Consider the following 13,747-nt stretch of genomic DNA (forward strand, 5'->3'; position numbering starts at 1 on the left):
AGTTTTGGGTAAAGATGTTGCCCATAGATGTTTTCTTTTGCTATCTAGTCGCTCAACATTTTTGTGAGGGGATCCTGGGAGATTCCAAAACTACTCTACTGCCATTCCACCACCTCTTCTGCTTGTGTTTTTAAAGTTTAAATTGCCCGCTGTTTAACCTGAACCTCTTTATTACGGCTCTGCTACGGAAATATTTTTACTTCACCACTATTAACATAACTGTGACATGTTTACTATGCAAAGATTGTGAGAAATAAATGAGGTAAATTTGAGTATTAATATCCTCTGGGTAACGTTTGAGCCCTGGTTGCGCAGTGGTTAAAATGATCACCAATGCCTCCGCGGGAGAAAGATGTGACAGACAGTCCGCTTCCGTAGAGATTTGTAGCCTTGGAAACCCTATGGGGTCACGATGAGTCGGAATCGACTTGACAGCAGTGGGTTTGGGTTTCTTGGTTTTTGGGGGCAACAGTTGGGCAGGCTTTTGTCTGACAACTTTAATCTCCTTTTTACATTTTCAGCAGGAGTTATAACATGTTGCTGTCCTTTGTTGTGAAAATAAAGATAGCAAAAAGTGCTTCGGGGCAACGGGCGGCCAAGCAGTTTTTGTGAAAGGCCCTGCGTCCCTCCCTGACATCCGATGGCAACAAGAATAATACTACTAAATATGTATCTGTAAACTTGCCTCAGACAGCCATTTGCCTGCCATGTTTTATTTATTGGAAGTAGAAGGGGATATTAGCTGGAATCACTAAGGGAGAAAAATCGAACTTAAGAACTCTAGAGTTTTAGGACTAATCACCAATATTAAACATACTGTAGGCAATGTGGTACCATGAGCTTTCCTGTCCTAAACTTTCACATTATCTGATTGGGACACTTCTGAGGCATTTTCGCCTCTATGCTGAGTTGGACTAAAAGTGAATAATCTGTTAGAATTAAGCCTTTGGTGATATGCTCCAGGGTCAAGACTGAAATTGCCAAAACCTGCATGTTAGCCAGTAAGAGCTTTTGTAGAGATGGTACAGTTAGCCAAAGCTAGTGAATGGGGAGTGAAAACGTGCCTCCATGATCATATTACTCTGAATTACTAATCTTGAGGTAAACTGAGAAGGTAATAGTAGCCTGTAAGATTACAGATGCTGGAGCCAGACTCACTGGGATTGGTCCTTCCTCCACTTTACAATGAGATATTTGGCAAGTGACTAAGTTTTCACATCTGTAAAGTGGTGATAAGAACACTTAAATGAATGTAATTTATCAGAACAGCACCTGGCATCATTTAAGTGTTTTTTATTGTTATTATCCTCTCTTCCAGAGATGGTTCAAATCCTCTGCTGTTGAGGCAATTCCCGCTCACAGCCACCGACCGGATAGGTCCTGAGGTGATTAGTTGGGTGATGTTAACAAATCCTGTTACCGAGAATGAAGAATGCCTTTCAAGCAGTGGAGGTCTTTCACGACCACCATCATACACTGGGGAGGTTAATTACTCATTTGAAATGGAGTTAGTTGTAGACATTTCACTAAGAAAGTAGATCCTGTCAGGTAGGTAAACTGATCTTCGACTGGCGTTTAATACAGTCATTTTTTGTGTTTCATTGCTTCTTTTAGAGCTTTGATCTGCAAAAAAGAATTTATTAAGTCATAGTTTTCTAAATGATATCCTCAGGCCCCCAAAAAGTTAATGTAGCTTTTAATAATGCTTGATTTTAACTTGGGAAATTTTTTTTAATTTAAATAATTATTTAAATTTAATAAGGAAGATCTTAAATAATTTGAATACATAGCTGTAGTTTCAGAGGAGTCCCTGAGCTCAGCTGCTAACCGAAATGTTGGGGGTTCACGTCCATTCAGCGGTACCCCAAAAGAAAGACCTGGCAATCTACTTCCAAAAGATCAGCCGTTGAAAGCCATATGGAGTGTATGTGTCAGAGTTCCATTCCTTCTTATAGCTGAATATTTCACTGGATGGGTACACTACATTTTGTGTATCCCTTCATCAGTTGACATTTGGGTTGTTTCCACTTTTTGGCTGCTGTTGTGGATTGAATTGTGTTCTCCAAAATATATGTTGTAAATCCTAACCTCTATGCCAATGATCTGGAAACCCTGGTGGCGTAGTGGCTAAGTGCTACGGCTGCTAACCCAAAGGGTCGGCAGTTCAAATCCACCAGGCGCTCCTTGGAAACTCTATGGGGCAGTTCTACTCTGTCTTATAGGGTCGCTATGAGTCAGAATCAACTTGAGGGCGCTGGGTTTGGTTTTGGTTTTTTTTTATGCCAATGATCATAATCCCATTTGGGAATGGGTTGTCTTTGTTATCTTAATGAGGCAGGATTAGTGTCTCAAGTCAATTTCTTTTTTTAAAATTTTTATTGTGCTTTCAGTGAAAGTTTACAACAAATCAAGTCAGTCTCTCACACAAAAACTTATTAAGTCAATTTCTCTTGAGATATAAAAGAGACTAAACAAGCAAGCCAGCAAGCAGATACGGGGCAAGAGAGATGCCAAGCCACAGGAAGATTGCCCAGGAGTAGAGGCTTAAAAGAGACAAGGACTTCCTCCAGAGCCAAGAGAGAACAGGAGCTTTCCCCTAGAACCGGCACCCTGAATTCAGACTCTCAGCCTCCCAAACTGTGAGAAAATTAATTTCTGTTTGTTAACGCCACCCATTTATGGTATTTCTGTTGTAGCAGCACTGGATAACTAAGACAGCTGTTACGAAAAATGTTTCTACGAACATTTGTGTACAGGTCTTTGTGTGGATGTACGTGTTCATTTCTCTTGGGCATATACCTGGGAGTAGAATTTCTAGTAAATTTTTGTTTAACTTTTTACGAAACTGCCAGATTGTTTTGCAAAGTGGCTGTAACATTTTAGATCCCCACCAGCAAAGTATGAGGGTTTCTGGTTTCTCCGCATCCTGGCCAACACTCGTTATTGTCAGCCTTTTTGATTATCGCCATTCAGTGGAGCCCTGGTGGCAAAGTAGTTAGGGGCTGCAACTGCTAACCAAAAGGTTGGCAGTTCGAATCCACGAGCTGCTCTTCAGAAACCCCGTGGGGCAGTTTTACTCTGTCTTATAGGGTCACAATGAGTCTGAATTGCCTTAGCGGTTTTAATTTGCATTTTCATAATGATTAATGACATTAACATGTTTTAAGTGCTTTATTAGACATTCATATATATGCTTTGTTCAAATATCTATTTAAATCCATTGCCCATTTTTTAATTATGTTGCTTGTCTTCTTATTATTGGGTTGTAAAAGTTCTTTATATATCCTAAATATGAGTCCTTTCTCAGATATCTGATTTGGAAATATTTTCTCCTAATCTGTGGCTTTTCTTTTCATTTTTTAAATGTCTTTTAAAGTACAAGTTTTTTATTTTGATTTAGTCCAGTTTATTCTATTTTTCTTTTACGCATTGTACTTTTGGTCTTATATTTGTTTCTTCTAAAAGTTTTAGGTAATAGCTCTTACATTTATGTTTATGAAATTTTTTGAGTTAATTTTTATATATGATATGACATAAGGGCTTAAATTCATTTCTGTAATTTCCTGAGTGAAATGAAAAATTTTAGGCAGCTACTGGTATATCCTTGACAAAAGAATGGTCATTCTCTGCCTGCTGGAAAGATCATCGTGTTCCAATAAACGTATGACTTTGGGGGTCTACCTGTGGTCGTGAGTGGTGGGGCTACCACCCAGCCAGCCAGCCAGATCAGCTGAATGAACCTGAGCATTTGTGGGGTGACAAGTCACAGTCAGTTTGGCCTTCTCATTCAGCATTCTGTGGGTTAAGATTCATGAATCTTAATGAAAGAAATTAATTAATGAATCTTAATGAAAGAAATTATCCATAGTATCTAAGCATTTCTGTTTTCTCTGCTCCCTTGCTGTCTTAGCACTCAATCAGCACGATTTGATTTGATTTGATATTCTGAGAGGGGAGCTTCATGACCCTGGATGTGTGTACTTTGGTGAATCTTCTAACATCTCATTACTCTGAGTATAATCCCTACACCAGCAGTGTTGACATCAAATAAGAGCTTGTTAGAAATGCAGAAAGTTAGGCCCTGCCGCAGACCTACTGAATTAGTTTCTGTACTTGACCAGTATCCCCAGTTGATCTGTATGCTCATTAAAGTTTGATAAGCACCGGTCTAGAGTAGGGCAAGAAGTCCCCGGGTGGTGCAAACGGTTAATGCTTTTGGTGGCCAACTGAAAGGTTGAAGGTTCGAGTCCACACAGAGGCTCCTTGAAAGAAAGGCCTGGAGATCTATTTCCAAAAAATCAGCAATGGATCACAGTTCTACTCTGACATACTCCACAGAATCAACTCCACAGCAACTGGTTTAGAGCAGGGAGAACTACATACAGCCTGCGGCCGAATCCAGCTACTATCTGGTTTCGTAAATAAAGTTTTATTGGAACTTAGCCATGCCCATTTGTTTATGTATTGTGTGTATCTATGACTGCTTTCAGCCTATAATGGCAGAGTTGAGTAGTTGAGAAAGAGACCAAATGGCCCTCTGAGCCTAAAATACTTACTATTTAGTCTAAGGAAAAAGAGGGAAAGTTTCCAAATGTTATGTAGTAGAAGCGACTGGGAGTTCAAGATGTTATCTGGGACAGCACAGTCTGACAAAGTATGGACTAGGGCATTTATAGGAATTATACATTTATACGCTCACACACCTCTCATCTAGTTAAAATTAGCATGTCTCAGCTAAAAGAAAATAGGAAAGACTGAAGCGTAATTGGTGAGAATGTTAATAAAAATGAATCCTATACTTAAAATATCTGCATTAATAGAGATACACCTCTGTGGCATCTCTTCTTTTTCTTTTAATAAATATTTTATTTGCAATATTTTTAGATTTAAATAAAAGTTACAGAGATAATGCAGAGAATTTCCATTTACTCTCACTTAGTCTCAGTTTCCTGTGTTGCTATCATGTCACATTGCCTTGGTATATTTGTCAAATCTAAGAAACCAACATTGGTATGTTATTATTAACTACACTCAGAGTTTACTTGGATTTCACCAGTTTTTCCATTAATGTTCCATGATGTTTTCTGTTCAAGGATCAAATCCAGGATACCACATTGCATTTAGCTGTCATGTCTCCTTAGTCTGCTCTGCTCTGTGACAGTTTCTTACTCTTGTTTTTCATGACCTTAACAGTCTTGGGGAATACTGGCCAGATATTTTTTAGTATGTCCCTCAATTTGGGTTTGTCTACTGTATTTTCTCATGATTCGAATGTTGTTATCACTGATGATGTTAATCTTCATTACTAGGTTATAGTTGTGCTTCCAGGTTTTTCTATTTTAAAGCTACAGTTTTTCCCCTTTATATACTCTGTTCTTTGGAAGTGAGTCACCAAGTCTACCCATACTCAAGGGGAAGAGAATTAAGCTCCACCTCCAGGAGGAAGGTGTATCTAAATATATTATTTGGAATCTTCTGTAAGGAAAATTTGCTTCTTCTGCTCCATTTGTTTATTTATTCAGTCATGTTTTATATCAGTATGCATTTATATATGTTTATTTTATACTTTGGGCTATAATCTAATAAATACTATGTTGTTTATTTTCTTGCTGAAGTTGTGCCAGCTTTAACCATTGGGAGCTCTTCCAGGTTGTCTGATCGGTCTCTCGCCCTCTTTTTTAAAACAACTTTATTGAATTGAAGTGTAATTCGTATATCATATAATTCACTCATTTAAAGTGCACAGTTCAGTGACTGTTAGTATATTCACATATTTGTGCAGCCATCCAGAATTAATTTTTGAACATTTTCATTACCCTCAAAAAGAAACCCCAAACCTCTTAGACATCATCCCCGAACCTCTCTACCCCCTAGTCCTTTGCAACCATTAATCTACTTTGTTTCAATAGATTTGCCTGTTCTGGGTACTTCATGTAAATGGAATCAGACAGTATATGGTCTTTTGTGACTGGCTTCTTCAATTAGCGAAATGTTCTCAAAATTCGTGTGTTTGGTCTCTTTTCAATCTTCATCCATTTGGATGTTCTTTTTACATAATTGTAATCCACATGAACATAGAAGTTGGTGTTCTGATTTTGTGATTTAACATTGTTTTCTATGTATTTCTCCATGCTTTATAATTATTTTAATGGTTTATACAAAGTTGGTGTTCACACCATAGTTATTTAATAATTCTCATTTGTAGTGTAAGGGCTCATTCCATCTTTCACTATTATAAATAATTCTACTATAAACATTTTCATGCTTATAAATTTTTAATTCTACTTTAGGATAAATTCCCAAGAGTGGAATGCTTGAAATAAAGGGTAGAATCATTTTTGTGATTTTTTTTTTGTTGTTGTTGTTGTTACATTCTACCAAATTACACTGCAGAAAATTTGTAACAATGTAATACATACATATCTGCTCCCCTGTATCCTTAGCAGCATTTTTTTCTAATTTAATGCACATAAAAGGAGGAATGAAAGGTCTGTATGTTAAATGTGTTACATGAATTTCGTATTTTTTCCTCATTTAATCTTCACCACAACTCTGTGAGATAGATATTATTCCCAGTTGACAGTGTAAGGACTGGGTGCCAGAGGCCCCAGGGGTTACGGCCAGAGGACAAATACCAAAGGTCAGATCCTGGAAGATTGCCTAAGCCAAAAGCTGGGACCAAAACAGGTCATTAAGAACCGAGGCTAGGCATAGAAGGGGAGCAAGGGACCAGATCATAACAAAGGGAAAAAAATCATTTTCCCATTGTTGTCATCAGGTCGATTCCAACTCATAGCAATGCTAGGGGACAGGGTAGAACTGCCTGCCCCATAGGGTTTCCAAGGAGTGACTGACTGGTGGATTCTAACTGCTAACATTTTTGATTAGCATCCTTAGCTCTTAAGCACTGTACCACCAGGGCTCCAAAGAGAACAAGGACCCAGGAAGGTCTGAGCTAGGTTGGCTAAATGGGAGGTCCCTTTAATGAATTCTAGAACATAGCTTTTTTTAGTGACCTTTTATAAGATCCATCAGGGTTTCTGTGGGTCGCCCAGGTTCATTTAAAGGGGCCAGAAGAGAATAGACACTATGCTCTCCTCTTGATATTTTAGTTTATCAATCATTTTTATGTTTAAAAAACAAAGGTGCTGCACATGCACGCATATTTGCATCTAAATGTGTGGAGAACCTCTAGAAGGATGTACATTGAACTATAGGAGTTGGGGTACCAGGGTATGTTATATGTATGCATTGTTCAATATTTATATGGGTTTTTTTTTTTTTTAAGGAAAAATTCGCAATTGCTAGAAATAGGTTTTCATTCACTCAACATTTATTGAATGTCCACTATATACTAGGCAAGGATTTAGAGTTAGAAAAAGCCTCTACACACAAGCTCATGGTCTAGTATAGTGTTTCTAAAACTTGAGTTCACAGCAGGTTCTGAAATTAAAAATCTGTGAGTCATATTGATTATAACCCAAACTATAGGATAAATATGCATGAATTCATACAGATATAAATGATTAAATACATTAATAAATGGAGCACAAGAGAAAAATCTGTGCAGAAGAATTACAAGTAGCTTATGTTCATACTCACTCAAGGAGATGGAACATAATCTCCTATACTTTAAATGTGGGCTGCAGGTAGTGACTTCCTTCCCAAGAGTACAGTACGGAAAGGGGGTGGGGAAGAGGAGAGTAACTTTACAGTGGAAAACCTAACAAGCACCACCTCAGCCAGGTGATGGTCAACATCAACAGTGATAAGCCATGATGATAGTATGTACCTGTGATGGTTGATTTTATGTGTCAACTTGGCTAGGCTATGGTGCCTAGTTGGTCAAACACTAGATGCTGTTATAAAAATTAAATGTTATCATCTCACATTAAAAAAAAAAACCATTGCCATCAAGTCGATTCTGACTCATAGTGACCCTGGAGGACAGAGTAGAGCTGCCTGGTAGAGTTTCCAAGGAGTGCCTGGTGGATTCAAACTGTCAACCTTTTGGTCTGCAACTGTAGCACTTAACCACTACACCACCAGGGTTTCCTCGACTCTCACTACTGTGGTATGTTTGTCAAATCTAAGGAACCCACGTCAGATGGTCTTAAGTAAAGCAGATTACCCTCTATAATGTGGGTGGGCCTCATCCATTCAATTGAAGTCTTTAAGAGTAAAAAGGGAGTGTTCTTTAGGGTATATTCTGCCTCCAGACTATAAACAGACATTTTGCCAGAATTCTCCATTGTTCCCATCACCAGACCTACAGATTTTGGAACATAAGACTGCGGGAATCTCCAGCCTGTCCTCTGACCCACAGATTTTGGACTTACCAGCCTTCCACAATCACGTGAGCCAATTATTTAAATAAATCTCTCTCTCTTACTGTTATATTTCTCTTGTGAACCATTACTAAGACAGCACCCTTGATATGACATGAAAATGGAACTTTACCTCTGTGGTCTTCCTTCCAAAACATATAATCCCAGTCTAATGATGAAAAAAAAAATCAGACAAATCTCAATAGAGAGGCAGTCTATAAAATACCCAACTGCTATTCCTCAAAGCTATCAAGGTCATCAAAAACAAGGAATGCCTGAGAAAGTGTCACAGATGAGAGGGGCCTAAGGAGAGAAGATGACTAGATGTATTCTAGATGGTATCCTGGAACAGAAAAGTGACATTAGGTAAAAACTAAGGAAATATGAATAGTATGGACTTTAGTTAATAATACTGTGTCAATATTAGTTCATTAATTGTAATGAATATACCATACTAACAAAGGGGAAACTGGGTGTAGGGTACATGGGAATTCTTAGTATTTTATGCATTTCAAAGTAAATTATAGCCATCAGTACACTTGCCCCAAACACTTCAAAATGTATATCATTGAGTAGAGTATTTCTTATAGTTCATTTACTTTTGATGTAAAATTTACATGTAATAAAATTCATACATCTGTGTAACTTGCACTCCTCACAACCAGCATTTTTTACAAAATGAAATACCATAGAAAATATCAGAGTACACTCACATAACATGGGTAAGTATTGTCTTGTGAACTTCTGTTTCAAACATATGTGTACTTATATACTGGGCCACAGTGTAAAATGTGTCTCTTACCATCACAATAAAAAAGTGAAAATTATTGGTCTGGTAAGGGAGCTCAACATGTAAGCAGATAATAATTATGCTTACATAAGATGATAGGTTTTATAAGATAAGGCGATAGATTTAAAGAAAGGATAACCAGGTCTATGTGACAAGGGAAAGAGGAGGAGGAGATTGGGATAGGCAGGAAGGATTCAATATGAGACACATTATTGTAATAAGAATGGCCAGCACTTTTAAAGCACTCATCGTGTGCCAACTGCCAAGCACTGTTCTAAGAACACTACTAACTCCTTTAATCCTCACAACACCCCCAGAATGTAAGTAGATACCATTATTATCCCCATTGTACAGGACACTGAGCAAAGAGATTGAGTAACTTAAGGTCACATAGCTAGTAAGTAGTCGAGCGAAACAGTCAAGCTCCAGTTCCTGCTCTTAACTCTTATACTATCTAGTACTATATGTTTTCTTGGTGGAAATTTTCTTTTTAACTTGGGGGATTTTACTTAAATTACTTGTAAAGTAGGCAAAATTAAGTATGTTTTTGTCTAATATTACCTTAATTATATGTATGTGTATACATACATGCACATACTATATGCCATATATGTATTTTTTTTTCTTTTTAAAATTATGGGGTACATAGAAACGCACATTTAGAGTCAGAAGGGATGTTTAAAAAGCCAAAGAAGTTGTCATAGAGTTGATTATGACTCATGGCAACCCCATGTGTTGCGGAGCAGAACTGTGCTCAATAGGGTTTTCATGGCTGTGACCTTTCGGAGCCAGATTGCCCAGCCTTTCTTCTGAGGCACCTCTGGGTGGGTTCAAACCACCAACCTTTCGGTTAATAGCTGAGCGCTTAGCTATTTAAACCACCCAGGGACTCCTAGAAGGGATGTTAAACCCATTGCCATCAAGCTGATTTCAACTCGTAGCCACCCTATAGGACAGAGTAGAACTGCCCCATGCGGCTTCCAAGGCTGTAATCTTTACAGAAGCAGACCACCACATCTTTCTCCCACAGAGCAGCTGGGGGGTCCGAACCACTGACCTTTGGTTAACAGATGAGTGCTTAACCACTGTACCACCAGGCCTCTGAGAAGGGATCTTAAAAAACCAAAGCTGTTGCCATCGAGTTGATTCTCATAGTTAGCCGTCATCAAATATCACTTTCATGTCTGGAAGCCATATACTCTACTTTTACACAGTGGTTTGTTTGGTATTTTCTAGATTAATTGTGCAGTGACATTAGAAGAGAATATTGACTTGATCGTTCCCAAAGCTACCTGACTTTGATGCTTATTAAGCTTAAATGAACATTTAGTGACACTAATACACTGAGTGTGGTGAACCAGCAATGTGAGGTATTAAATACAGCATTACATTATGAGTCAGGAGGCCAGAATCCAGGACTTCATGCTACTTCTCTGACCATCCTTTTTCTCATCTGCAAAATAAAGGTCGTGTACATCAGGGATGACAAATATAAGGTGCCTATGTTGCCACTCCTTTCTTCCTCCCCCAGGGCTGACATTACTAATCATTCATGGCTTCCTTTTGCTCTGAATCCTGGAAGCAGCTCCAGAGACCTTCTCGACGCAGTGCTCAAGGCAGCCAATACAGTTACCCACAGTTGGCACCCAACCTGAAAGCTGCTTCTGTCTTTGGATATGACAATCTCTAAAGAATCTTCCAGTTCTAACTCCCAGAAATACACTATCACAAATGTGAAAGCTATGCCCAGTTCAGTATGTATGCAAGTCTTTTCAGTCTGTCTTTCCTCTGAGCCTTAACTTTACGTCGTGTAGGGTTCTGAGACATGAATCTGTTCATATTCTTTGAATCTACCAACCTGACCCGTCTTGGCCTTTAAAACATGTCCTTAGGATAAAGCTAACCGAAGGAAAATTCTCGTTTGATTCCTGTTCTAAGTGACGTTTACCTTCTTTTTTCCGGGGGTTTTCTAGATTCCCTGCGAGGGTGCTCTAGCACTCTCTGAGTCATGCTTTCCTTCGGTGAAGCTTCCTTTCTTTATTTCTCCTTGATTTTTCTCATACCGTGTAAAATAGTGGTTAAGAGCTACAGTTGCTAACCAAAAGGTCGGCAGTTTGAATACACCAGGTGCTTCTTAGAAACTCTCTGGGGCAGTTCTGCTCTATCCTATAGGGTCGCTACGAGTCGGATTGACTTCACGGCAATGGGTTTGGTTTTTTGTTTTCACACAGGCTCTTGGGTGTGGAATCTCCTAACTTCCTGGCCCCCAAACTTCTCCCCCAGCCCTGGGTGTTGTTGAATACCAAGCGTTTATAAACAGAGGACGTTCATACCTGCTCCCTGACCACTCCCAGCACTTGTCTAAGCATATTCCTCCTTACTGTCCTCCCTCAGTTTCACAATTGTTTGATCTCCCTCTTCCCTGATGACTAGTAACCAGGAAAGAGGTGCCTAAAACATTCATCTTCAATTCTCAAACCCGTATTTTCTCTGAGTCTCAGCATTGTACGTTTTGGCGTTGCCTATCTTATAGTAACAATAGTTTACCATTGTGCTTCTCCACTTCATTACCACTGTGGAATCCTACAGTACCTCATTGTGTAATTGTTATGAGTATGCAAAAAGAAAGATGCATACAAGTCTTTAGATGCCTTCAGCAACTCTTTTTGGAACTTGCATTCCAATGAGTATCAGGTCAACAAGTCCTTGTTTGCCATCCTTGCCCTTGAAGTCAGTGGGAAGGAATGCTGTGCTTCTGAGGTAGAAACCAATTTGATCCCCTGATGTACATCCCAGTGGGGTCTGTTTACATCTCGTTTTACCACATAATGCAACGAGGGCATTTAAAGGCAGAGGTTTGGATGTGGATGCCTTTGAGAAGATAATTTTTTACTCTTACCTGGCAAGAGGAATCCAGGCTGCAGGATGGTACTTTGTATCACAGTCTTTATAAACTAGCATAAAAGTGGTTTTAAAATAACTTTACTGAAAAGGAGTAGAAGAAAGGATGATAATCTTAATTTACTAGCCACCTGCCAGTGTTTACTGGCAATAATTTGTATAGAGAATAAAAGCAGAATTTAACATCAAAGGATTAAGCACAAAGAGTATGTTGCATTCCCACCTATGGCAGTGAGTTTATCTTCCTGGAAAAGGGAGTGAATGACCACAGGCCTCCCCCATGGCACAGCTGTCATATCCCCAGCTGAGCTGGCCTAAATGACATCCTGTCTGCCTTGGTATTCTGCACGCTGAAGGAGTTGCAGCAGTCCCAGGCCTTGCCATACTGGGCCTGTGTATTAAGCAGCCTGGCTCTTTATAGCTGTTAGTGCTTGGGATTGTTGTGAGATAACCACCTGCCTGATTAAACTCAATGCCAACTGTTTTTTTCTAACTCTGTATTTCCGATGGTATATACAGATCTACTGTTAAAAAGTCCAATGCTGTCAAGTCGATTCCGACTCCAAACGAGCCTTTAGGACAGAGTAGAACTGCCCCATAGGGCTTCCAAGGCTGTAATCTTTATAGGAGCAGACTGCCACATCTTTCTCCCATGGGTTCGAACTGAAGACCTTGTGGTTAGCAGCCGAGCATTTAACCAGTACACCACCAGGGCTCCTTACCTGCCTGACAGAGTTTAGGAAATAAGAGATGAGCTGAGAGGGTAAAAATTATAATAATATAAAACTTAGCCCCCATAAGAATGTCACTGAATTGGACATGTAAAAGTTGTTGAATAGGCAACTATTCTGTGACATATATTTAACCACATTTTTTTTTTAAATTACATAAACTATTGAATAAATTACAAACAAAGATAATAAATACTCAAAACTCATCACTTCATAATTGATACTACATTTTTGTTATCTATTTTTTTTTATGCTCTTAAGGCTCTTTATACCTATTGTAAATAACCAATTACACCTATTACTGAAGCTTAAAGAGATTTCACATTATAAATATAATTTGTACAAGAATGAGGAATAGTTTAACAGTAGATCACATATCGTGTTTAATGACAATATATTTATTGTTGCGGAGGGGGACTAAGTCCAAATATCCCATAATCTGCTGTTTCCAGTAGCAGCAAGGAAATAATAATGATAACAGCCTAATCGTAAATGGACACTTACTATGGACCAGACCTTTTGCTAAGTGCTGTTTGTATGTTGGAGCCCTGGTGGCACAGTGGTAAAGAGCTCGGCTGCTAACCAAAAGGTCGGCAGTTTAAACCCATCAGCCGCTCCTTGGGAGCCCTGTGGGGCAGTTCTACTTTGTCCTTCCTGTACACTCGCTGAATCACAATCAACTCAGCAACAGGTTTTGGTTTGGTTTGTATGTTATGTCAGTTCGCTCTCACACCTCAGATATACCCATCAAACTGGGGTTCAGAAACACCAAGTACGTTAAAGACACATGACAAGTAAGTGGCAGAGCCACAGCTGTCTTACTCAAGGTCAAGCTTTTAGCCAGCACATTCTCATATCTCCTCAACAAGCAAAGAAAAATCCTTGCTGGTTTCCAGCTTGACTTAGCTACTGAGCCCAGCACACAGGTAGACCCTCTTCATGATCCAGTGTGCCCTAGCTTCTGTGTACTTTGCTGGGATTCTGATTAGTCACGAAAC

Source organism: Loxodonta africana, chromosome 10 (genome assembly GCF_030014295.1).
Source record: "Loxodonta africana isolate mLoxAfr1 chromosome 10, mLoxAfr1.hap2, whole genome shotgun sequence".
NCBI classification, from domain to species: Eukaryota; Metazoa; Chordata; class Mammalia; order Proboscidea; family Elephantidae; genus Loxodonta; species Loxodonta africana.